General features: G+C 40.7%; 1 protein-coding gene and 1 pseudogene across 12 annotated transcripts in view; one reads left to right on the top strand and one right to left on the bottom strand.

Moving 5' to 3' along the window:
- The window catches only part of CPEB3 (cytoplasmic polyadenylation element binding protein 3), a 239,746-nt gene that overhangs the window by 148,375 nt on the left and 71,654 nt on the right, over nucleotides 1-19,717 (top strand). The gene's annotated exons all lie outside the window — the stretch shown is intronic.
- Nucleotides 2,809-13,348, bottom strand: LOC129006484 (eukaryotic initiation factor 4A-I-like; annotated as a pseudogene).

Here is a 19,717-nt window from a genome sequence, read left to right as displayed (position 1 = left end):
TGCTTGCCTGTTGGAGAGATAGCATGACAGTTCAATAAAAGGCAGCCTTTTAACTCTTGAAATAGCTGTTGAATTTTTTCCCCTAATTAGGAAAACATTTTAATGTTGATCATCCTTTTGTGTATTATGTTTCCACTTAGAGACTCTTCCCCTGAAGCACACTGATTGTTTCATGGCACCGATTTTATTGACAGTGAGACCCTGGGAGTCTGTTGTGGATGAGCCTCCTGCTAATTTTCATTATTTTGAAAGAAAAGATCTAGGGTTTTGAGGAATGTTAGCAATGGTAAAGGAAAAGGTTATTTAGGGTCAGATTTTATTTGTATTCCATAGCCCTATGGTTTTATAGATCTTGTAAACCCCAAACCTGGGAAACCTAGTGGCTAAAGAATGGCATTGTACAAAATTATCTTTATCCATATCTGTATCTTAAGTGACTTAGCCTGTTTGGGAGCGGAGGGCAGACTAGCAAAAGACACTCCATATGACCCTGCTTCCCTGATTTTTGGGGAGGCTCATTTGATAATTTATGAGGGCCTGAAAATATATTGCTTTGTTCATAGTTTGTCATTTCTGCAGAATCTAGGGAACTTTACTGGTGATATTCATTTGGGTGTGTTCCTAGATTTATATAGAAGAATGTTCTGGGTTAAAGGCTTTGTTTGTTTTACATTCTGTAGATATGTTTCAAGGATACATTTCATTTCAGAAAAATGGCTTTTTGATACGTATTATTGTGTAATATTACTCAGCACAAAAAGATGGAGTGAAAATACTTGTCCTTCCTGTGCCTCATAAATGAATCAAATTATAGCTTAACCTGAGGAAGGCAAGTGGCTTCCTTTTATGTCCAGTTTGTTAGGTTTCATTGTCAGTTGTACTACTGTCACCCAGGCTGGAGTGCAGTGGCGTGATCTCGGCTCACTGCAAGCTCCGCCTCCTGGATTCACGCCATTCTCCTGCCTCAGCCTCCCGAGTAGCTGGGACTACAGGCTCCTGCCACCACGCCCGGCTAATTTTTTGTGTTTTTAGTAGAGACGGGGTTTCACCGTGTTAGCCAGGATGGTCTCGCTCTCCTGACCTCGTGATCCACCCTCCTCGGCCTCCCAAAGTGCTAGGATTACAGGCGTGAGCCACCATGCCTGGCCTTTTTTTTTTCCCCTGAGACAGAGTCTCACTCTGTTGCCCAGGCTGGAGTGCAATGGTGTGATCTCGGCTTCTGCAACCTCCGCCTCCCAGGTTCAAGCAATTCTCCTGCCTCAGCCTCCTGAGTAGCTGGGACTACACGTGTGCGCCACCACACCCGGCTAATTTTTGTAATTTTAGTACAGACAGGTTTTTACCATATTGGCCAGGCTGGTCTTGAACTCCTGACCTCATGATCCGCCTGCCTTGGCCTCCCAAAGTGCTGGGATTACAGGCATGAGCCACCGTGCCCGGCCGAGATATTTTGACACAGGCATACAGTATGTAATAATCACATCAGGGTAAATGGGGTATTCATCACCTCAAGCATTTATCATTTCTTTGTGTTATAAACATTCCAATTATACTTTAGTTATTTAAAAATATACAGTAGATTATTGTTGATTGTAGTCACCCTGTTGTACTGTCAAATACCAGATCTTATTCATTCCATCTAATTATGTTTTTGTACCCATTAACCATGCCCACTTTTACCCACCCACCCCCACCTTCTTTCCAGCCTCTGGTAACTTACGTCATTCTATTTTCTGTCATCATAAGTTCAATTGTTTTGATTTTTAGCTCTCACAAATACATGAGACAATGGGAAGTTTGTCTTTCTGTGCCTGGCTTTTTTTTCTTAACGTAATGTCCTCCAGTTCTATCCATGTTGCTGCAGATGACAGGACTCTTTTTTTTTTTGTGGCTGAATAGTACTCCACTGTGTATATGTACCACATATTCTTTTTTTTTTTTTTTTTGTGAGATGGAGTTTCACTCTTGTTGTCTAAGCTGGAGTGCAATGGCACAATCTCGGCTCACCTCAACCTCCACCTCCGGGATTCAAGAGATTCTCCTGCCTCAGCCTCCCGAGTAGCTGGGATTACAGGCATGTGCCATCATGCCCGGCTAATTTTGCATATTTAGTAGAGATGGGATTTCTTCATGTTGGTCAGGCTGGTCTCTAACTCCCAACCTCAGGTGATCCACCCGCCTCGGCCTCCCAGAGTGCTGGAATTACAGGCGTGAGCCACGGTGCCTGGTCATGTACCACATATTCTTTATCCATTCGTCTGTTGATGAATGGATAAAGGTTGTTTCCAAATCCTGGCTATTGTGAATAGTGCTGCAACAAACATGGGAGTACAGGTATCTCTTTGATTTACTGATTTCCTTTCTTTTGGTTATATATACCTAGCAGTATGATTGATGGATCATATGGTAGCTCTATTTTTAGTTTTTTGAGGAACCTCCATAGTGTTCTTCATAGTGGCTATACTAATTTATATTCCCACCAACAGCGTACAAGTGTTCCCTTTTCTCCACATCCTCACCAGCATTTCTTATAGCCTGTCTTTTGGATAAAAACCATTTTAACTGTGGTGAGATGATATCACATTGTAGTTTTGATTTGCCTTTCGCTGACAATCAGTAATATTGAGCACCTTTTCATATATCTGTTTGCCATTTGTATGTTATCTTTTGAGAAATGCGTATTCGGATCTTTTACCCTCCCTTTTTTTTTTTTTTTACCTCAAAAAGTGACGTTTATTCAAGGAAAAAAAATACAAGATGTCCATCCCTTGGCTCTCTTTCCTTCCACCTCCTGCTGCTCCTCAGTTTCCCAAGAATGAATCCTGGCTGGGGCTAGGTAGCAGGATAGCCCCTCAGATGAGGTCAGCAACATTGAGGGCCATCTCCTCAATGGAGGTGATGTATAAGGTCTCAATTTCTTAAAGAGTCCTCTTGTCTTCTTCTGTCACCATGTTAATAGCCACACCCTTATGGCCAAACCATCCACCTTGACCGATTCTGTGGATACAGTTTTCCCTGTTGGTGGGAAGGTCACAGTTGATAACTAAAGAAACCTGCTGCACATGAATGCCTCTGGCTGTGGGTCGGTGGTATCAATACTCTGTGAGAGCCAGAACAAAACTCCCTCATGATCACATTTCATTCTTTTTGTCCGTATCTCCATGCATGGCAGAGACAGTGAAGTCCCAAGCATGCATCTTCTCAGTGAGCCAATCCACCTTCTTTTTTTTTTTGAGACAGAGTCTTGCTCTGTCACCCAGGCTGGAGTGCAGTGGTGCGATCTCGGCTCACTGCAAGCTCCGCTTCCCAGGTTCATGCCATTCTCCTGCCTCAGCCTCCCAGTAGCTGGGACTACAGGCACCTGCCACCATGCCCGGCTAATTTCTTTTTGTATTTTTAGTAGAGATGGGGTTTCACCGTGTAAGCCAGGATGGTCTGGATCTCCTGACCTCATGATCCGCCCGCCTCAGCCCCCCAAAGTGCTGGGATTACAGGCGTGAGCCACTGCACCCAGCCGAGCCAATCCACCTTCTTTCCAGTATTGATGAAGATGACTGCCTAGGGTGACAGTCAGGGTTTCATACAAGTCACGCAGGGTGCTCAGCTTCCACTCCTCATGTTCCACATTGATGTAGAATTGGTGGATCCCCTCCAGGGTCAACTCTTCCTTCTTGACAGGAATCCAAATGGGGTCCCTCATGAACTTCTTGGTCACCTCAAGCACGTCAGAAGGCCTTGTGGCTGATAGCAAAATCATCTGGGTGTTGCTGTTGAGCTTTTGGAATATGTCATAGATTGAGTCCTTGAATCCATGGCTTAACATTTCATCAGCTTCGTCCAGTACAAACATCTTGATGTATTTGGGAGACAGGTATCTCTGGTTAAGCATATCAAACTTATGGCCAGGGGTACCCACGATGATACCGGGAACTTCCATCTGCAGTTTCTGCACCTCAGCATGCACGTTGGTGCCCCCAATACAGGCATGACAGGAGGCACCCATGTAGTCTCCTAGTGTCATGACCACCTTTTCTATCTTTTGAGCCAATTATCAAGTGGATGCTAGGACCAAGGCGTGGTAGCCTTTAGATCTAATTCAATCTCCTGCAGAATTGATATGGCAAAAGTGGCCATTTTCCCAGTCCCAGATAGGGCTTGAGTGATCACATCATAACCCTTGATACAAGAAGAATGGCTCGCTGCTGGATGGCAGAGGACTTCTCAAAACCATAGGCATAGATGCCATGGAGGAGGGATTCCAAGAGGTTCATATCATCAAAACTGTCAACAATCTCATTTCAGTTTCTCTCAATGATGCCTTCAGGCTCCATCTCATCAGGACCATTGTCTCTGGATCAGAAATACTCACTCTTGGCCGGGCGCGGTGGCTCACGCTTATAATCCCAGCACTTTGGGAGGCTGAGGCGGGCAGATCACGAGGTCAGGAGTTTGAGACCAGCCTGGCCAACATGGTGAAACCCCATCTCTACTAAAAATACAAAAATTAGCTGCGCGTGGTAGCCCATGCCTGTAATCCCAGCTACTCAGGAGGCTGAGGCAGGAGAATCGCTTGAATCTGGGAGGCAGAGTTTACAGTGAGTCGAGATCTTGCCACTGCACTCCAGCCTGGGTGACAGAGCAAGACTCCACCTTAGAAAAAAAAAAACAAAAGAAATACTCACTCTCAGACATGATCCTTAGAAACTCTCTTTTGCCCATTTTAAAATCAGATTATTAGATTTTTTTTTCCTATTGAGTTGTTTGAGCTCTTTATATATTGTTACTAATCCCTTGTTAGATTGACAGTTTGTTACTATTTTCTCCCATTCTGTGGGCTGTCTCTTCACTTTGTTGACTGTTTCCTTTGCTGTGCAGAAGCTTTTTAACTTGATGTGATCCCATTTGTCCATTTTGCTTTGGTTGCCTTTGCTTGTGGGGCAGCAATCTCCCAGACCAATGACTTGGAGATTTTCCCCAATGTTTTTGTTTGTTTGTTTGTCTGTCTTAGTATTTCTTTTAGTAGTTTCATAGTTTGAGGTCTTAATTTGAAGGGTTTTTTTTTATTATTATACTTTAAGTTCTAGGGTACACATGCACAACATGAAGGTTTGTTACATAGGTATACATGTGCCATGTTGGTTTGCTGCACCCATTAACTCATCATTTACAATAGGTATTTCTCCTAATGCTATCCCTCCCCCTGCCCCCCACCCCATGACAGGCCCCTGGGTGTGATGTTCCCTGCCCTGTGTCCAAGTGTTCTCATTGTTCAATTCCCACCTATGAGTGAGAACATGCAGTGTTTGGTTTTCTGTCCTCGTGATAGTTTGCTCAGAATGATGGTTTCCAGCTGCATCCATGTCCCTGCAAAGGACATGAACTCATCCTTTTTTATGGCTGCATAGTAGTCCATGGTGTATATGTGCCACATTTTCTTAATCCAGTCTATCATTGATGGACATTTTGGTTGGCTCCAAGTCTTTGCTATTGTGAATAGTGCCACAATAAACATACGTATGCATGTGTCTTTATAGTAGCATGATTTATAATCCTTTGGGCATTTATCTAGTAATGGGATCACTGGGTCAAATGGTATTTCTAGTTCTAGATCCTTGAGGAATTGCCACACTGTCTTCCACAATGGTTAAACTAGTTTACACTCCCACTAACAGTATAAAAGCGTTCCTATTTCTCCACATCCTCTACAGCATCTGTTGTTTCCTGGCTTTTTAATGATCGCCATTCTAACAGGTGTGAGATGATATCTCATTGTGGTTTTGATTTGCATTTCTCTGATGACCAGTGATGATGAGCATTTTTTCATGTGTCTGTTGGCTGCATAAATGTCTTCTTTTGAGAAGTGCATATTCATATCCTTTGCCCACTTTTTGTTGGGGTTGTTTTTCTCTTGTAAATTTGTTTAAGTTCTTTGTAGATTCTGGATATGAGCCCTTTGTCAGATGGACAGATTGCAAAAATTTTCTCCTATTCGGTACGTTACCTGCTCACTCTGATGGTAGTTTCTTTTGCTGTGCAGAAGCTCTTTAGTTTAATTAGATCCGATTTGTCTATTTTGGCTTTTGTTGCCATTGCTTTTGGTGTTTTAGTCATGACGTCCTTGCCCATGCCTATGTCCTGAATGGTATTTCCTAGGTTTTCTTCTAGGGTATTTATGGTTTTAGGTCTAACATTTAAGTCTTTAATCCATCTTGAATTAATTTTTGTATAAGGTGTAAGGAAGGGATCCAGTTTCAGCTTTCTACATATGGCTAGCCAGTTTTCCCAGCACCATTTATTAAATAGAGAATCCTTTCCCCATTGTTTGTTTTTGTCAGGTTTGTCAAAGATCAGATAGTTGTAGATGTGTGGTGTTATTTCTGAGGCCTCTGTTCTATTCCATTGGTCTATATCTCTGTTTTGGTCCCAGTGCCATGCTGTTTTGGTTACTGTAGCCTTGTAGTATAGTTTGAAGTCAGGTAGCGTGATGTCTCCAGCTTTGTTCTTTTTGCCTAGAATTGTCTTGGCAATGCGGGCTGTTTTTTGGTTCCATATGAACTTTAAAGTAGTTTTTTCCAATTCTGTGAAGAAAGTCATTGGTAGCTTGATGGGGATGGCATTGAATCTATAAATTACCTTGGGCAGTATGGCCATTTTCACGATATTGATTCTTCCTATCCATGAGCATGGAATGTTCTTCCATTTGTTTGTGTCCTCTTTTATTTCATTGAGCAGTGGTTCGTAGTTCTCCTTGAAGAGGTCCTTCACATCCCTTGTAAGTTGGATTCCTAGGTATTTTATTCTCTTTGAAGCAGTTGTGAATGGGAGTTCACTCATTATTTGGCTGTTTGTCTGATATTAGTATATAGGAACGCTTGTGATTTTTGCACATTGATTTTGTATCCTGAGACTTTGCTGAAGTTGCTTCTCAGCTTAAGGAGATTTTGGGCTGAGATGATGGGGTTTTCTAAATATACAATGATGTCATCTACAAACAGGGACAATTTGACTTCCTCTCTTCCTAATTAAATACCCTTTATTTCTTTCTCTTGCCTGATTGCCCTGGCCAGAACTTCTAACACTATGTTGAATAGGAGTGGTGAGAGAGGGCATCCCTGTCCTGTGCCAGTTTTCAAAGGGAATGCTTCCAGTTTTTGCCCATTCAGTATGATATTGTCTGTGGGTTTGTCATAAATAGCTCTTATTATTTTGAGATACGTTCCATCAATACCTAGTTTATTGAGAGTTTTTAGCATGAAGTGCTGCTGAATTTTGTCAAAGGCCTTTCCTGCATCTATTGAGATAATCGTGGTTTTTTTGTTATTGTTGGTTCTGTTTATGTGATGGATTATGTTTATTGATTTGTGATGTTGAACCAGCTTTGCATCCCAGGGATGAAGCCAACTTGATCATGGTGGATAAGCTTTTTCATGTGCTGCTGGATTCAGTTTGCCAGTATTTTATTGAGGATTTTCGCATCCATGTTCGTCAGGGATATTGGTCTAAAATTCTCTTTTTTTGTTGTGTCTCTGCCAGGCTTTGGTATCAGGATGATGCTGGCCTCATAAAATGAGTTAGGGAGGATTCCCTCTTTTTCTATTGATTGGAATCGTTTCAGAAGGAATGGTACCAGCTCTTCTTTGTACCTCTGGTAGAATTCGGCTGTGAATCCATCTGGTCCTGGACTTTTTTTGGTAGGCTATTAATTATTGCCTCAATTTCAGAGCCTGTTATTGGTATATTCAGAGATTCAGCTTCTTCCTGGTTTAGTCTTGGGAGGGTGTATGTGTCCAGGAGTTTATCCATTTCTTCTAGATTTTCTAGTTTATTTGTGTAGAGGTGTTTATGGTATTCTTTGATGGTAGTTTGTATTCCTGTGGGATCGGTGGTGATATCCCCTTTATCATTTTTTATTGCGTCTATTTGATTCTTCTCTCTTTTCTTCTTTATTAGTCTTGCTAGCGCTCTATCAATTTTGTTGATCTTTTCAAAAAAACAGCTCCTGGATCCATTGATTTTTTTGAAGGGTTTTTTGTGTCTCTGTCTCCTTCAGTTCTGCTCTGATCTTAGTTATTTCTTGCCTCCTGCTAGCTTTTGAATGTGTTTGCTCTTGCTTCTCTAGTTCTTTTAATTGTGATGTTAGGGTGTTGATTTTAGATCTTTCCTGCTTTCTCTTGTGGGCATTTAGTGCTACAAATTTCCCTCTATAGACTGCTTTAAATGTGTCCCAGAGATTCTGGTACGTTGTGTCTTTGCTCTGATTGGTTTCAAAGAACATCTTTATTTCTGCCTTCATTTCATTATTTATCCAATAGTCATTCAGGAGCAAGTTGTTCAGTTTTCATGTAGTTGCGTGATTTTGAGTGAGTTTCTTAATCCTGAGTTCTAATTTGATTGCACTGTGGTCTGAGAGACAGTTTATTGTGATTTCTGTTCTTTTATATTTGCTGAGGAGTGCTTTACTTCCAACTATGTTGTCAGTTTTGGAATGAGTGTGATGTGGTGCTGAGAAGAATGTATATTCTGTTGATTTGGGGTGGAGAGTTCTGTAGATGTCTATTAGGTCTGCTTGGTGCAGAGCCAAGTTTAAGTCCTGGATATCCTTGTTAACCTTCTTAACCTTTCCCCATTTGTCATTTACTTTTTGATGCTCTTTAATGTTTTTTTGTAGTACTAACATTATAAATTTTTATATAGGTAAATTTATTAATGTCTTCTTTATGTTTTCTGAATATTTATGACATGTCTTAAAAGATTTTTCCCACTGCAAGACAATAAGAAAATACTACACGTTTTCTTTTTGTTGTTGTTGCTTGTATTACTTTACTTTTGACATTGACATCTTGTTTTGGTCTGGAATTTATATTGGAGTAAGGCATGAGAAAGGATCCAGCTTTATTTTTTCAGGTAGCTTGACGGATGCCCTAGTTTTGTTTATAGGCTGGCTAGTCCAATTTTTTCCTCATCAATTTGAGTTCTTAGAATTGAATATTGATTGAGAGGTCATCTCTTCTGTTTCTCAAGAAATGCACAGTTTATCTAGAACTACTTGCTACAGTATGTAGCTAATGAGCACTTGAAATGTGGCTAGTTTGACTTGAGATATGGTTTTACGTGTAAATATACACTGCATTTCAAAGGCTTCGTTTTTTTTTTAATGTAGAGAATCTCATTAATAATTTTGTTTGCATGTTAAAATAACTTTCTGGAGATATTGGATTAAATAAGATATTAAAATTAACTTCACCTGTTTCTTTTTACCATTTAAAATATAGATACTGGAAAATTTTTAATTACATATGTGAGTCATATTACATTTCTGTTAGACAGTGCTTCTCTAGAACAAGGGTCAACAAACTACCTGTTTTTGTATGGCCTGTGAGCTTAAGGATTTTTTTTTTTACATCTTTAAGGAATTATATGTGGCACACACATCTCTTTACAGAAAACGTATGTTGACTCCTGCTCCAAAATAGCCCACACAATTGCTCATTTTGCTTTGAGACATCTGGTGACAAGGGAGGCAGTTTATTTTGGAAGTCTTTATATTTGTAGGCCTAGTTAGTTATTAAATGTTTCCCTCTATTGTGTCAAGTGCTTCCCTGCAATCTTTACTCCTTGGTCAATGATGTCTTATAAAGTAAGACAGAGTAAGTCATCATTGTGACATCTAACTCTAGGTACTTAAAGGACTATCAGTTTCTCTTTCCAAGCTAAATATTTTTATTTTCTCAGTTATATGTTACGTCTAATAGTTTCTGGATCAGCATTCTTCTTTTCTGCCTTCTTTGTGTATATGCCATATTTTACAATATCCTACTTAAATTGTTAACTGAGAATTGAAGAGAATGTTAGGGTTGGTCAGAGCAGTACGGAGTTTAGTACCTCTACAGCCTCCATAGATAGCTCTTGGTACACTCCAAAATAACAGCATTAAATATAGAACTATAGTACATTAGTGCTGGTGCCCTCATTTTATAGCTGAGGTTAGGTGTTGAGATGGACCAGTGACAGCTATGCCAAGAAGAGAATCTGATCTCCTGATTCTGGTCCTCAGGCTTGCATCCTCAGAGAGCAGATTGCCTTCTTGGTGATTGGGGTCAGGGAAGAGAAATAATTATTAGAATATTGGCTCCTGTTGTGTTTTGCTCTCAGCTAAAGTCTGAAGGTTGATTACCTATTTGGGGAGAGCCTAAAGAAATTTGATGTTATTCCAATATTAAGAATATCTACATTGTTCACCTCAAACTGTTCAATGTCTTCTTAATAATACCCCCTCTTGCTGATAATAATTTTTCTTAGGTCACCTCCCATTGGCCATTAGGTAAAGTTTGTTTGGCTGTATTAGGCTTATGTGTAACTAGAAAGGAAAACATGAACCATCCACTATTCAGCCCTTTAGCCTTTCTCAGATAGTGTATATGTAGTGAAATAGAATCATCTGTTCATCCAGCAAGTTTACCTTGGTGTAGATTTGAAGTAGGGTTTGTAAAACCATGACCATTTTCAGTGGATTGTTGAGAGCTTAAAATCCACATAGATAGACCTCAGTTGGTGACAAAAAAAAAAAAAAAAAAGCCACATAGGGAAAGAATGGCCAGGTGGCCAGATAATACATGGACTGTCTCGTTGCATGTTTTTGAGCTAGCAGAGTGGGAGGCCATGCAGACTTCAGCTCTTTCAGCACAAGGGCCATTAAGACATTTAATGACCCATTGAGGATATACAGAGCCTTATGGATCAGTTTGTCTGTGGACCACAAGTAAGGAAATGCTTATTGCCCTTAGAACACCACTGAGACCATGGAAGGTGAAGGAAGGCATAAAAGTCACAATGTTTGTTTTCATGACTTGGTCCTGGACCTCACAAACTTATAGTCCTATGGGGGAGATAAGAAATTAATCAGATAGTCACAAAAGTAAACATGATTATAAACTGATAAGTTCTCTGAAGGAAAAATAGAGTGCAGTAGAGACTCTAAAAAGGGGGCATCAGTTTAGATTGGGAGTATGGAGAGAGCTTGTTTGAGAAAATGGCATTTAAGCAGACTTGAAAATTGAGGAGTTAGCTAGAACATGTAGGGAAGCAAATTCTAAGCCGAGGACTATCATGCAGGGAGAACTAAGTATGAAAAAACGGCTTTAGTGCCTTTGGAGAAATGAAAGAAGTGTGGCTGTAATTTGTTGTTTGTTTGTTTGGAGACAGGGCCACTCTGTCACCCAGGCTAGAGTGCAGTAGTACAATCATGGCTCACTGCAGCCTTGACTTCCAGGGCTCAAGCAGTCCTCCTGCCTTAGCCTCCTGAGTAGCTGCACTCACTACCATGCCTGGCTTATTTTTTATTTTTATTTTTTGTGGAGACAGAGTCTTGCTCTGTTGCCCGGGCTGTTCTCAAACTCCTGGGCTCAAGTGATCCTCTCACTTCAGCCTCCCAAAGTGTTGGGATTACAGGCGTGAGCTACCATGTGCAACAGGGATGTTGTGAGGTAGAAGAAAAATGAAAGAGCCTTGAAGGATTTTTTTTCTCCTAAATTGATCTAGTCTCCCAGAGAGAGTAGATATGAAGGCCCTCTTGTCAGTTACATGATCCCAGTATTTTCTATTGTTATTCTAATTGTAGACCTTGGTATTATAATGAAGTAATAGAACCAGAACAAAGCAATCTGGTTCTCTTTGAACATGTTATTTTATAAACAGTAAGAATAATCCCAGCAGAACAGCAGAACCATCCCAGCAGAACCAACCATCATTTTTCTGTCTCCTTCCAGTCTTTTTGTTATGTAGGTCATAGGGGTTTGTTATACAGATTATTTGGTCACCCAGGTATTAAGCCTAGTGCCCATTAGTTATTTTTCCTGATCCTCTCCCTCCTCCCACCCTCCACCCTCCGATAGGCCCCAGTGTCTGTTGTGTCTGTTGTTCCCCTCTATGTGTCCATGTGTTCTCATCATTTAGCTCCCATGTATAAGTGAGAACATGTGGTATTTGGTTTTCTGTTCACTACTTTGCTAAGGATAATAACCTCCAGCTCCATCTGTGTTCCTGCAAAGGACATAATCTTGTTCTTTTTAATGATTGCGTACTATTCCATGGTATATATATACCTCGTTTTCTTTATCCAGTCTACCATTGATAGGCATTTAGGTTGATTCCATGTCTTTGCTATTGTGAATAGTGCTGCAGTGAACACACATGTGCATGTGTCTTTATTATAGAATGATTTATGTTCCTTTGAGTATATACCCAGTAATGGGTTTGCTGCTCGAATGGTAGTTGTTTTTAGGTCTTTGAGGAATTGCCACACTGTTTTCCACAATGGCTGAACTAATTTACACTCCCACCAGCCGTGTATAAGCGTTCCTTTTTCTGTGCAACCTCGCTAGCACCTGTTATTTTTTGACTTTTTAGTAATAGCCATTCTGACTAGTGTGAGATGGTATCTTATTGTGATTTTGATTTGCATTTCTCTAATGATCAGCGATATTGAGCTTTTTTTCATATGTTTGTTGGCTGCATGTGTGTCTTCTTATGAAAAGTGTCTGTTCATGTCCTTTGCCCACTTTTTAATGGAACTATTTATTTTTTTCTTATAAATTTGTTGAAGTTCCTTACAGATGCTGGATATTACACCTTTGTCAAATGCATAGTTTGCAAAAATTTTCTCTCACTCTGTAGGTTGTCTGTTCACTCTTTTGATAGTTTCTTTTGCTATGCAGAAGCTCTTCAGTTTAATTAGTTCCCAATTTTCCTATTTTTAAAGAGGCCACCTTTCAAGGAGTTTGTACCATAACTGACTTGCTTTTTGGTCATCTAGGCCAAGCTTATCCAATCTGTTGCCCGCAGGCCCCATGCAGCTCAGGAAAAATTTGTATACTTTCTTAAAACATTATGTGTTTTTTTTTTTTGCGATTTTTTTTTTAGCTCATGAGCTATCATTAGTGTTACTATATTGTATGTGTGGCCCAAGACAATTCTTCTTCAAATGTGGCCCAGGGAAGCCAAAAGATTGGATACTTCTGAAGGGTTATTAGAAGAAGGGTTATTAGAAGTAATGCTTCTGTTGATATATTTTTGTACATGGCCTTCTCTTTCAGATTATTTTCTGTAGGATAAATTTTGTGACGGTTACTTAACCACAGTTAAAATAAATGAAAATATTAATGACTCCAGATTTGCTATTATTTGGCTTCCCAAAGCAATTTTCTTTATGAAGTTTTTGCTAATTTGGACATCTGTATCAAATGTTGTGCTTAGTTTCAAGTCAGATAAATGGTACATTGTGGTTGTGAACTTACCTTTTTGCTTCTGTGTTTGGCGTATAGTGCACCCCTGAAGAACCCAGGGGCCACATTGGTATGAGTCTTGTACTTGAAGTGTTTTAAATCTTTTCCTCTTAGGTCTCATCTGTTGAATTTTGGGTGTTTTCTAACATTAGCTCCTATCATTCTCTCCCTTACCCACTATGGCCACACTGACTACTTTGCTATTCTTTGAACAAGACAACTGAGGCCTCTGCGGGGCCTTAGTACTTCCTTTTATCTGAAACCCTCTTCCCCCATTTCTTTTTTGTTTGTTCATTTTGAGACAGAGTCTCACTTTGTTGCCCAGGCTGGAGTGCAATGGCACAGTCTTGGCCTACTGCAACCTCCACCTCCTAGGCTTAAGCTATTCTCATGCCTCAGCCTCCCAAGTAGCTGGGATTACAGCTGTGTGCTACCACACCTGGCTGATTTTTAGTATTTTTTTAGTAGAGATGGGGTCTCACCATATTGCCCAGTCTGGTCTTGAACTCTTGACCTCAGGTGATCCACCTGCCTCAGCCTCCCAAAGTGCTAGAGTTACAGTTGTGAGCCACCACACCAGGCCTTCCCCCACATTTCTAAATGGAGCACTTTCTCACTTAGACACTGCTCAAATGTCTAGCCCCTGTATCCTCTGTTTCTGTATTCCTCTTACTCGCATTTTCTGTCTACTTACTTGTTTAGTTAGTAGAGATGGGGTCCAGGCTGGTCTTGAACTCCTGGCTTCAAGCAGTCCTCCTGCTTTGGCCTCCCAAAATGCTAGGATTACAGATGTGAGTCACCATGCCTGGCCAATTTATTTCTTTTTTACCCTCATTTTATTTTTCTTTAAAATGCTTATTATGACCTGAAAAAATTAGATGTGTTTTTCTGACTTTTTTTCCAGACTGCAATGTAAGTTTTATGAGTGCAGGGAATTTTTTATATTTTGTTCACTGCTCTATACCAAGTACTTTGCATACTTGGCTCAATGACCTCCAGGTATCTATTAGATGAATGAATTGTATCCTGGCAGATCATGAGTTCATTACTTGATCAGAGAGTAGAACCCACCACATTTTAGAGCTGGAAAGTTCCTTAAAGATTATCTCATTCTAATGCAACCTTTATTTTAAACTGAGACTGAAAGAGGTGAAGTATCTTTTCATAAGAACACACAGCTTTTATTAGACAGACTTGAACCTGACAGACCAATAGTTTATACTATTTTATCTGGTGGATAATAAAGTTATTTTTATTTGTTTTGCTGCTCTGTATGATTTGTGGAAAAGGAGGACAGGTTTAAGCTATATAATCTGATAGATAATGCTGTTATTTACAAGGCTGGATTTTACATTAAAATTAGCATCTTAAGCTATATGACCCAAGGTACATTTTAACATTTGAAAACGAAAGTGGTCCTTGGCTTTTTCCTGAGCCTTTGTATTCTGTTTGTCATACTCACATAGCTGGAGTATTTCCAAAGAGGTGGGTTAGCCTGGGGCTGTAGGTCTGAGCTGCCTTTTAGCCATAACTTAACCATGGAATTCTGCCTCATGGATGATGCCACGCTATTTCTGGACATGGGTGAACTGCTTGGTAGTTGAGTTATTTGACTGCAAGGATAAGTTCTTTTGTGCTACCTCAAATCAGGGGTGTGGTTATGAGTGACAAGGGGAGTCCAAGAACAGGAGCTATAATATAACCAGGTATCATGGAGGCTGTACTAGGGTGTGGTAAGCTGCAGGGATTTGAACAGTGGAAGTTACTAATTATCCATTGTAATCTCCCACCGTTGTCATGACTCAGTTTGTATAGTTTTCATATTTCTAGTTGAATTCCAGAGAGAGGGAATTTGATTGACCCAGTTCATTTTTTAACACCTAGCTGTGACATAGGTCATCCTAATGATAGGGCCCTAGAATCCTTGACTACTTAGTAAAAGAAGTTCTAGGGCCAGGTGTGGTAGTTCATGCCTGTAATCCAAGTACTTTTGGAGGCCGAGGCGGGTAGATCACTTGAGCCCAGGAGTTCAAGACCAGTCTGGGCAACATGGTGAAATGCCATCTCTGCAAAAAATACAAAAATTAGCTGGGCATGGTGACATATGCCTGTAGTCCCAGCTACTTGGGAGGCTGAGGTGGGAGGATCACCTGAGCCCTGGGAGGTAAAGGCTACAGTAAGCCGAGATTGTGCCACACTACACTCCAGCCTGGGCAACCGAGTGAGACCCTGTCTTAAAAAAAAAAAAAAAGTCTGTTTCCTTTAGCATGCAGCTGTGAATGTGGCCACTAGGAAGGTAAGATGGACATGACAAGCTTGATGATAGATAGCATAACCTCCCTCATTGCCCACTGGGAAAATATTCCATCTCCAAAGTTGCTGTCACTGGAGCTACCAAAAAATGCCTGTCCACCCTGAGCCTTCTACCCCTTGTTCTGCACTAAGAGCTGATCCTGATACTGCAATAGCCTCACCTCTCATAGTGGGACAGAGAATATGGGCCCAGGGGAAGGAGCTGGCATCTGCTGTGCAATGAGCACAGCTGTGCTACCACTGTTGAGACCTCTTGGGCAAAGGCAATGATGGCAGCCAGCTACAGATGTTGTACATGAGTTTGGCCATCTGGCTCTGAAACTGTTTTCAGAAGCCAATGATGCTGGCAGTGGAATGGAGGAGGCTGTCATTCTCAGCTTACTTGGGCAGCTTACAGTGTCAGCTTCAGCAGTCTAGGGGCACAGGGTCCAGGTGAACAGAAATAGGCACACAGCTTTATACAAGAGTGACCAAACCCTTGTGCACTAATGATTCCCACCCACTTTTAGAAAAGTTTGTATTCCTGAATGGCTGTTTCTGCTGGTGATTCCGTATGTCCTCTGCACTGGCTAGGCTGGCTTGCCCTCTGGTCCTCTTGACCAAGGTCATGTAGTTGTGGAAGTTTATGCAATACCAGCATGGTTTGTGAACCTGGCACAAGCCAGGCCACATGCTATTCAGTTTGAACACAAGCCAGCTAGCTAAGGAGATACTGCTTGAGGAACAAGGAAGAGAATCTACTTTGAGTGGGCAAAAACAGGCCATTGTGGAGCTGCAGTGGGCTGCAGTGTAGCATTTATTTCTTTTTCCTTCAACTTGTCTAAATCTGGCTTTGGAAAGGAAAGTTTTCAAACTTCACATTTTTTCCCTTGTAGCATAACTTGAATGGAAATAAGTCAGTGTTGTTTTAGGCCAGATTCCAAGTTTTTCCACCTTCTGAGTTACGTAAACTGATCAAGTTGGGAAGCCAAGCGTTTTAGCCTGTATTTAACCTTTTGCAGTTTGTCATCTTTTGAGTAACATTCTGTTTTCCTTTAAAAAAAAAAAAATCAGGTCCTGGCTTATAGTGCTCACACTGTTTGGTGATTTATGAATCCTATATTTTAATATTTTACTTGATTGTGGTTTTCATACCCAGGAAGGATTTTCTTGTAAAAACATGGAAACTGCATTGTGTGATAGCAAGGGTGGGCTTTTTGTTTTGTTTTGTTCTGTTTTGACAGATGGAGTCCATCTATCTTTGCTTTTAAAAGCTTAGCACACTCTCAGTTTGCACTTTTATAAACACTTGTCTCTTCAGCATTGTATTGAAGATGAACTATATAAAGTTAGTCTTTGCTTTCAAAGCGTTTATAGTTTGAGGGACTGTACAGAAAGAAGTCATTAGGAATATATAGTCCACAGGACAAAGCTTGAGCAGCCACATAAATAACAGAAACATCTTGTTCAAGGTCACATAAGTACACACTGTGCTATGACCCGGCAGAGGTGATGGGAAATGCTTGTTTAGTTCAGAGAAGTCATAACTCCTCCTGATGAGAACTTTTATTGAGGAGAAAATAGACTTTAGGAACTGAAATGGAAGGTGGAAATTTCGCAGACTGAGGCAGAGAGGATGTTTTAGAAGAGGGTGTAGCTTGGGTTGGGACTTGCTGACAGTAGTTAGGTAGGGCTAAGGCTAAGAGCAGGTGAGACCAACAGAGGATATGTTAATTGAAGAGTTAGGAATGGGAAGCCAGCTAGGAGGGTCTGGTGAAATTTTTTGAAAACTGAGAGCAAAGACCTGGGTTGTCTTTCAAAAGAGATTGGACCCACTTCAGTCTTGAGAAGAGTGGCACAGAAAAAACTCATTTGAAACAGCATTAAGAACTGATCAGAGGAAAGTTAAAGTCCAGGGAGGAGAAGAAATTAGACTATCAAAGCTCAGGCAGTATATGCACAAGGCCAGACTAAAGCTTCATCTGTCCATAGGAGAGCATCACCTGGATTGAAACAGAGTTCCCCAGTTGTTTGCTGACTGAGGGAGAGTAACAGGCAGTGGGGCGTAAGCTAGGTTTGTGGACTCAGATGTGGGCATCAGCATTTACTAGCTATATGACATTGAGCAAGTAATTTAACCTTTAAGCCTCAGTTTACTTATCTAATACTACTCGTTGTGTTGTTAAGAGGATTATGTGAGGCAGTGCGTGAAAGCACCAACACAATACTTAGGCTTATTAGGTGTTGAATAATCTTAGCGTCCTTGCCTGTGACTTAAATGTAATGCTCAGTAATCATAAAATTACCCAACTAGTTTGACCAGTTCTCTCCCACACCCCCAGTCTGGTCTCAGTTTCCTTGGTCAGGTGCTTGTTTGAACTGACTGTGACTAGAACTGACAGATTGGCAGACTTCACAAGGACCTCTTTATATAGGGAATGTGTGATTATATAAACAGCAGATTTTAAGTCCAAATGCCCCAGGTCACTGCCTGGACTGCAAGACTTTACTAAGAACACAGGAAGTAGATTACCAATTTTGAACTCTGAGGTGGTTCTACTCTGCCGGCTTATTTTCTTGTCCATTCCCAACTATTCCCACCCCTGCCGCCAAGCAACCAATCCACAAAGAAAGTTACTAGTGTCGTAGAAAACACAAAACAGGCTAGAATCAAGTCTCAGCCCCACACAGTAAATATTGTTAAAGAAATATGTTTAGTTCTGAATCTAAGGGGAGTGTTTAGGAGTTCATGCACTTAGGCAGTATCTATCTGCAAAGCTACCTCTACATTTTAACTTAGATTAGTTGTTTCCCTTGGAATGTCTTCTCCATGTTTTCAATGTTTTCACCTATGTCGTACCATTAAGGTCTGGCCCCTGTGCCACCACCTACAGAAAGCCTTTCCTGATTTCTCTATTCATGTCTTCTCTGAAAGTGATCTTCTTTCTGTGAAGTCCAACTTTTAAAAATATGTTTACAAAAATACTTCTTAGGATCATTAATGCATTGTTCCTAAGTTCGAGTTCTCTGTGAATTTATTCTATATGATCTTCTAGTGCTAGTAGATAAACTCCTTAAGAACAAGAATTTGCTCATGACAGTATTCCCCTGCAGTGTGTAGATTACATAAGTGTTGAGTAAATCTTGGAGATCAGGTATCCTCATTCAAGAGGAAAATGAATAAGAGATCCATTTCAGAGACCTACAGTGAGTGCTGTCTGCTGCAGGCAGGGATTGATGAGCTGCTTCAACTCTTCCCACCCACCACTCTCAATCCTGTACTCTAACTAATGAACTCTGCTCACTGTTGTCCAAGTGACTTGACCCTTTGGCCTTTCCATGCCTTGGCCTGTGCACCTTCCTGAACTTGGAATGCCCTTACTTTCTGGAAAAGTAATCAGCCTCCGGGTCAGATATGGCCTTTGCTCTTTGGTATTCCCTGATGTTTGGACAAATCTGCTACCTTTTTTTCTCCCCAGTGTCCTGTAGGACATACCTCCAACATAGCGCTTTTAATGTTGCTTATTAGTTATTTACAGTCTGATTTTTTCCGGATCAGGGTTCTTCTTTGGCTTGTTCATCTTTGCAACTTCAGTACTTAGCATCATACCTGGCATCTCCTAAATGTTTTTGGTACCCTTGAATTGAATCCAAAAAAAGTCTCCTGAGGCAAACCAGGTAAGTCCTCTGACCTGAAAGCCAAAGTCAGAGAGAATGTTTAGGACAGACTGCCTGTGCCAAAAAAAGTCTGAACTCAGGCAGCTCTGGCTAGAGCACTGCCCTTTAGGTTTCTCTAGGAAGGTCACTGGTAATAAGAAGCCTGATTTTGTGAGAGGAGAGAGCTGCCTGTCTGTCCGGGCCATGGACCTTTCCTTCTAGGGTTGATCTCAATCCAAAACCAGCCATTCCTTGGTCTGCCATTTTATGAATGCTGCAGTGGTTCAGGATACAGCTCCACAAGCTGAATTTTTTTTTTCCATTTGTAGTTGGTACTTTAAACAAATACATCACTAATAGTATTAGTTGATTTTAAGAACTGTTGATTCTTTAAAAAAAAAAAAAACTACACACCTCTTTTTAGAATGGTATACCTTGTAGTTTTTTTTTCTACAAGTTTTTATCTTAAAAAATGTCAAACCTACAAA

This window comes from Pongo pygmaeus, chromosome 8, assembly GCF_028885625.2.
Source record: "Pongo pygmaeus isolate AG05252 chromosome 8, NHGRI_mPonPyg2-v2.0_pri, whole genome shotgun sequence".
Taxonomy (NCBI): Eukaryota; Metazoa; Chordata; class Mammalia; order Primates; family Hominidae; genus Pongo; species Pongo pygmaeus.
The sequence above is the reverse complement of the archived record's forward strand: the minus strand, read 5'-3'. Positions and strand labels throughout refer to the sequence as shown.